This window comes from Coregonus lavaretus, assembly GCF_964263955.1.
Source record: "Coregonus lavaretus genome assembly, chromosome: 20".
Lineage (NCBI taxonomy): Eukaryota > Metazoa > Chordata > Actinopteri > Salmoniformes > Salmonidae > Coregonus > Coregonus lavaretus.
This window is the reverse complement of record NC_140007.1, coordinates 47,228,394-47,235,501: the sequence shown is the minus strand read 5'-3', so window position 1 is coordinate 47,235,501 and position 7,108 is coordinate 47,228,394.

Here is a 7,108-nt window from a genome sequence, read left to right as displayed (position 1 = left end):
ATATCTATATCTACCACACAGCCTGCTATATCTACCACACAGCCTGCTATATCTACCACACAGCCTGCTATATCTACTACACAGCCTGCTATATCTACTACACAGCCTGCTATATTTATATCTACCACACAGCCTGCTATATCTACTACACAGCCTGCTATATCTACTACACAGCCTGCTACATCTACTACACAGCCTGCTATATCTACTACACAGCCTGCTATATCTACCACACAGCCTGCTATATCTACTACACAGCCTGCTATATCTATATCTACCACACAGCCTGCTATATCTACTACACAGCCTGCTATATCTACTACACAGCCTGCTATATCTACCACACAGCCTGCTATATCTACCACACAGCCTGCTATATCTACTACACAGCCTGCTATATCTACTACACAGCCTGCTATATCTATATCTATATCTACTACACAGCCTGCTATATATATATCTACTACACAGCCTGCTCTATCTACTACACAGCCTGCTCTATCTACTACACAGCCTGCTATATCTATATCTACTACACAGCCTGCTCTATCTACTACACAGCCTGCTATATCTACTACACAGCCTGCTATATCTACTACACAGCCTGCTATATCTATATCTACCACACAGCCTGCTATATCTACTACACAGCCTGCTATATCTATATCTACTACACAGCCTGCTATATCTACTACACAGCCTACTATATCTACTACACAGCCTGCTATATCTACCACACAGCCTGCTATATCTACTACACAGCCTGCTATATCTACCACACAGCCTGCTATATCTACTACACAGCCTGCTATATCTATATCTACCACACAGCCTGCTATATCTATATCTACTACACAGCCTGCTATATCTATATCTACCACACAGCCTGCTATATCTACTACACAGCCTGCTATATCTACCACACAGCCTGCTATATCTACTACACAGCCTGCTATATCTATATCTACCACACAGCCTGCTATATCTATATCTACTACACAGCCTGCTATATCTATATCTACCACACAGCCTGCTATATCTACCACACAGCCTGCTATTTCTATATCTACTACACAGCCTGCTATATCTATATCTACCACACAGCCTGCTATATCTACTACACAGCCTGCTATATCTATATCTACTACACAGCCTGCTATATCTACTACACAGCCTGCTATATCTACTACACAGCCTGCTATATCTACTACACAGCCTGCTATATCTATATTTACTACACAGCCTGCTATATCTATATCTACCACACAGCCTGCTATATCTATATCTACTACACAGCCTGCTATATCTACTACACAGCCTGCTATATCTACTACACAGCCTGCTATATCTACTACACAGCCTGCTATATCTACTACACAGACTGCTATATCTATATCTACCACACAGCCTGCTATATCTATATCTACCACACAGCCTGCTATATCTACTACACAGCCTGCTATATCTACTACACAGCCTGCTATATCTACTACACAGCCTGCTATATCTATATCTACCACACAGCCTGCTATATCTACTACACAGCCTGCTATATCTACTACACAGCCTGCTATATCTATATCTACCACACAGCCTGCTATATCTACTACACAGCCTGCTATATCTACTACACAGCCTGCTATATCTACTACACAGCCTGCTATATCTATATCTACTACACAGCCTGCTATATCTACTACACAGCCTGCTATATCTACCACACAGCCTGCTATATCTATATATACTACACAGCCTGCTATATCTACTACACAGCCTGCTATATCTATATCTACCACACAGCCTGCTATATCTACTACACAGCCTGCTATATCTACTACACAGCCTGCTATATCTACTACACAGCCTGCTATATCTATATCTACCACACAGCCTGCTATATCTACTACACAGCCTGCTATATCTACTACACAGCCTGCTATATCTACTACACAGCCTGCTATATCTATATCTACCACACAGCCTGCTATATCTACCACACAGCCTGCTATATCTACCACACAGCCTGCTATATCTACTACACAGCCTGCTATATCTACTACACAGCCTGCTATATCTATATCTACCACATAGCCTGCTATATCTACTACTCAGCCTGCTATATCTGTATCTACCACACAGCCTGCTATATCTACCATACAGCCTGCTATATCTACCACACAGCCTGCTATATCTACTACACAGCCTGCTATATCTACTACACAGCCTGCTATATCTACCACACAGCCTGCTATATCTATATCTACCACAAAGCCTGCTATATCTACTACACAGCCTGCTATATATATATCTACTACACAGCCTGCTCTATCTACTACACAGCCTGCTATATCTACTACACAGCCTGCTATATCTACTACACAGCCTGCTATATCTATATCTACTACACAGCCTGCTATATCTACTACACAGCCTGCTATATCTACTACACAGCCTGCTATATCTATATCTACCACACAGCCTGCTATATCTACTACACAGCCTGCTATATCTACCACACAGCCTGCTATATCTACTACACAGCCTGCTATATCTACCACACAGCCTGCTATATCTACTACACAGCCTGCTATATCTATATCTACTACACAGCCTGCTATATCTACTACACAGCCTGCTATATCTACCACACAGCCTGCTATATCTACTACACAGCCTGCTATATCTACCACACAGCCTGCTATATCTACTACACAGCCTGCTATATCTACTACACAGCCTGCTATATCTACTACACAGCCTGCTATATCTACCATCCAGCCTGCTATATCTACCACACAGCTTGCTATATCTATATATACTACACAGCCTGCTATATCTACCACACAGCCTGCTATATCTACTACACAGCCTGCTATATCTACTACACAGCCTGCTATATCTATATCTACTACACAGCCTGCTATATCTACTACACAGCCTGCTATATCTACCACACAGCCTGCTATATCTATATCTACCACAAAGCCTGCTATATCTACTACACAGCCTGCTATATATATATATATCTACTACACAGCCTGCTCTATCTACTACACAGCCTGCTATATCTACTACACAGCCTGCTATATCTACTACACAGCCTGCTATATCTATATCTACTACACAGCCTGCTATATCTACTACACAGCCTGCTATATCTACTACACAGCCTGCTATATCTATATCTACTACACAGCCTGCTATATCTACTACACAGCCTGCTATATCTATATCTACTACACAGCCTGCTATATCTACTACACAGCCTGCTATATCTATATCTACCACACAGCCTGCTATATCTACTACACAGCCTGCTATATCTACCACACAGTCTGCTATATCTACTTCACAGCCTGCTATATCTACCACACAGCCTGCTATATCTACTACACAGCCTGCTATATCTACTACACAGCCTGCTATATCTACTACACAGCCTGCTATATCTACCATCCAGCCTGCTATATCTACCACACAGCTTGCTATATCTATATATACTACACAGCCTGCTATATCTACCACACAGCCTGCTATATCTACCACACAGCCTGCTATATCTACTACACAGCCTGCTATATCTACTACACAGCCTGCTATATCTATATCTACTACACAGCCTGCTATATCTATATCTACCACACAGCTTGCTATATCTATATATACTACACAGCCTGCTATATCTACCACACAGCCTGCTATATCTACTACACAGCCTGCTATATCTACTACACAGCCTGCTATATCTATATCTACTACACAGCCTGCCATATCTACCACACAGCTTGCTATATATATATATACTACACAGCCTGCTATATCTACTACACAGCCTGCTATATCTACTACACAGCCTGCTATATCTGTATCTACTACACAGCCTGCTATATCTACCACACAGCCTGCTATATCTATATCTACTACACAGCCTGCTATATCTACTACACAGCCTGCTATATCTACTACACAGCCTGCTATATCTGTATCTACTACACAGCCTGCTATATCTACTACACAGCCTGCTATATCTATATCTACTACACAGCCTGCTATATCTACTACACAGCCTGCTATATCTACTACACAGCCTGCTATATCTACTACACAGCCTGCTATATCTACTACACAGCCTGCTATATCTGTATCTACTACACAGCCCTGAATTTACACACAAGCTTATACTACATTTACATAAGTAATGACATGGTCCTCTGTAGTGGTCCTTTGTAGGGGTCCTCTGTTGCTCAGTGGTAGAGCATGGTGCTTGCAAAGCCAAAATAGTGGGTTTGATTCCCGGGACCACCCATATGTGAAGATGTATGCACCCATGATTAAGTCACTTTGGATAAAAGCATCTGTTAAACATCATTATTATATGAAAGCCAGTGTTAACAACGTAAGCTTAATTAAACTGAAGTGATGCTGGCTAAGCGGCAGTGTTCAAGTTTTTCTCTTCTTTGAAGATATCATTGAATTATTCCCACGCACCCGCAACATAAATCTTAGATGTGCGAGAGCTTTTCTTATTCAACGTTTTTTAATTTTTTTATTCAACGTTTTTTATTTTTCATTCAACGTTTTTTTATTTTTTTATTCAACGTTTTTTATTTTTTTTATTCAACGTTTTTTATTTTTTTATTCAACGATTTTTTTTTTTTCAGCTTCTACTTTAATTGCAGCAGTAAATTTCACAGAGCGAGAACCACTCAGAGCTCAGCGAAAGACAGGAGATAGACAGAATGTGGCGAGTGATTTGAAAGGAGTCGGGCGCAGGAGGGTAAATCACATAATTAAAGGGTTTATTCTTAAAGCACAGCGGTACGCAGCGATGCGTCAAACACTCCAGTGCGTAAATCAGGCGCACTGGGAAACTACAAGGCACACGGGTGAAATATCCCGGCGAAACCAAAATACATGGAGCTCCACCGAGCTCCACCAACCTCCACAATAAACAATCACACACAAAGACAAAGGGGGGGGGGGCGGAGGGAACACATATACACTGTCATTAACATGGTACCTTAGCACCTGCTAAGACTGAGCAAAGCACCAATAAAGTAGAAGAAAAACAGCCAGTGGACCATCTATACAAGTTACAGCAAGTGGCCTTTTGCATGCTATTCCGCTATTCTGACATAATATTATTGCATTTGACGTTTTTATCATAATTTGCTCATGATCATGTTTTGCACCGAGGTTATAATCATTTCAAATCAGTGTTGTTGTTGCCCTGTTGTCTGAAAAACTATCTCTCAATTAAATCTATTGCTCTGCAGATACGTATTGTTTTCATTTCAAAAGTAATTACAAGGCATCCACATTTGTTATTGTTAATGTCACCGCATACACAGTGCATTCGGAAAGTATTCAGACCCCTTGACACTGAGATCTTCAGTAAAGGCCATTCTACTGCCAATTTTGTCTATGGAGATCGCATGGCTGTGCGCTCGATTTTATACACCTGTCAGCAACGGGTGTGGCTGAAAAAAGCTGAATCCACTCATTTGAAGGGGTGTCCACATACATTTGTATACAGTAATTTCACTGTCTGTGTAATTTACATTGGAGATGAGCAACAAGTCACAGCCGAGAAGTCTGAGATAGCTGCTTTGTAACAGCATTCATTTACTACTGCTGATACACATTATACACTGAGGTGGTGGAGAGACAGAGAGAGAGAGAGAGAGAGAGAGAGAGAGAGAGAGAGAGAGAGAGAGAGAGAGAGAGAGAGAGAGAGAGAGAGAGAGAGAGAGAGAGAGAGAGAGAGAGAGAGAGAGAGAGAGAGAGAGAGAGACTTTAGTCTCAGTGAGGGGTTTCACAGCCACTAACCACCCTTAACCCTCTACACACACACACAATCATGCATGCAGGTACGCTCACACATACACACACTATTTGCCTTAGAGAAAGAGTCACTAATCAGCTCATTGAGACCTGTTTGTAGAAATGTCATCTCCCCCTTTGACTGAGAAGCATTCACGACAGCCCCTTCAAACACGTGACGCAACACGTCAGTACTCGTCATCAGGTGTTGCTGATTGGGGTCAGTGTGAATAGGGGTTTTTAACATGTCAGAACTCGTCATCAGGTGTTGCTGATTGGGGTCAGTGTGAATAGGGGTTTTTAACATGTCAGTACTCGTTGCTGATTGGGGTCAGTGTGAATAGGGGTTTTTAACATGTCAGTACTCGTCATCAGGTGTTGCTGATTGGGGTCAGTGTGAATAGGGTTTTTTAACATGTCAGTACTCATCATCAGGTGTTGCTGATTGGGGTCAGTGTGAATAGGGTTTTTTAACATGTCAGTACTCATCATCAGGTGTTGCTGATTGGGGTCAGTGTGAATAGGGGTTTTTAACATGTCAGTACTCATCATCATGTGTAAAGAGAGTAACCACCTCCTGTCATGTTCTTTAATCTAGTGTAAATTACCCCGACCCCCATTTAAAGAGAAAGGGGTGAAATGCAGAAATTAAAATAGTCACCTAACCTTGAAATTGGCAAAGAAAAATGCTTTGCCAAAAAAAAAACGACAGCAAAATGGACGTTCCTCACACGGCACATAACATCTAAAATCACTGGCTGGTCCTGTCAGTCAGACTTCAGGTGAAATATGATTATTAATGTCCACCCTAATGAAGAGATCAATACACACACACACACAACACCCCACAACACAACAGCCCCACCCGCACACCCACAACACCCCCACCCACACACCCACACACCCACAACACCCCCACCCACAACACCCCCACCCACAACAGCCCCACCCACAACACCCCACAACACACCCACAACACCCCCACCCACACTTTGTTGGGAGCATTACACCTGAAAGGTTCCAGTCATCCATCGGGTTGAATGGAGAGAGAGGACAACCAACAGCATTTATCATCCAGACAGGAAACTACTCCACTCAGAGTAAATATCACAGCACTGTGTCTTTAATACAGAATTTTGTGTCCATTTTAATTGTTTGTCTAGCTTCAGTTTCTTACTTTAGTTCATCCACACGGTAGGTCAAGCCACGTTGCTGAAGAATATATGTTCCCTATCCATTATGGATCGGATGGTAGGGATGTTTATGATTAACGGGATGACTGTGA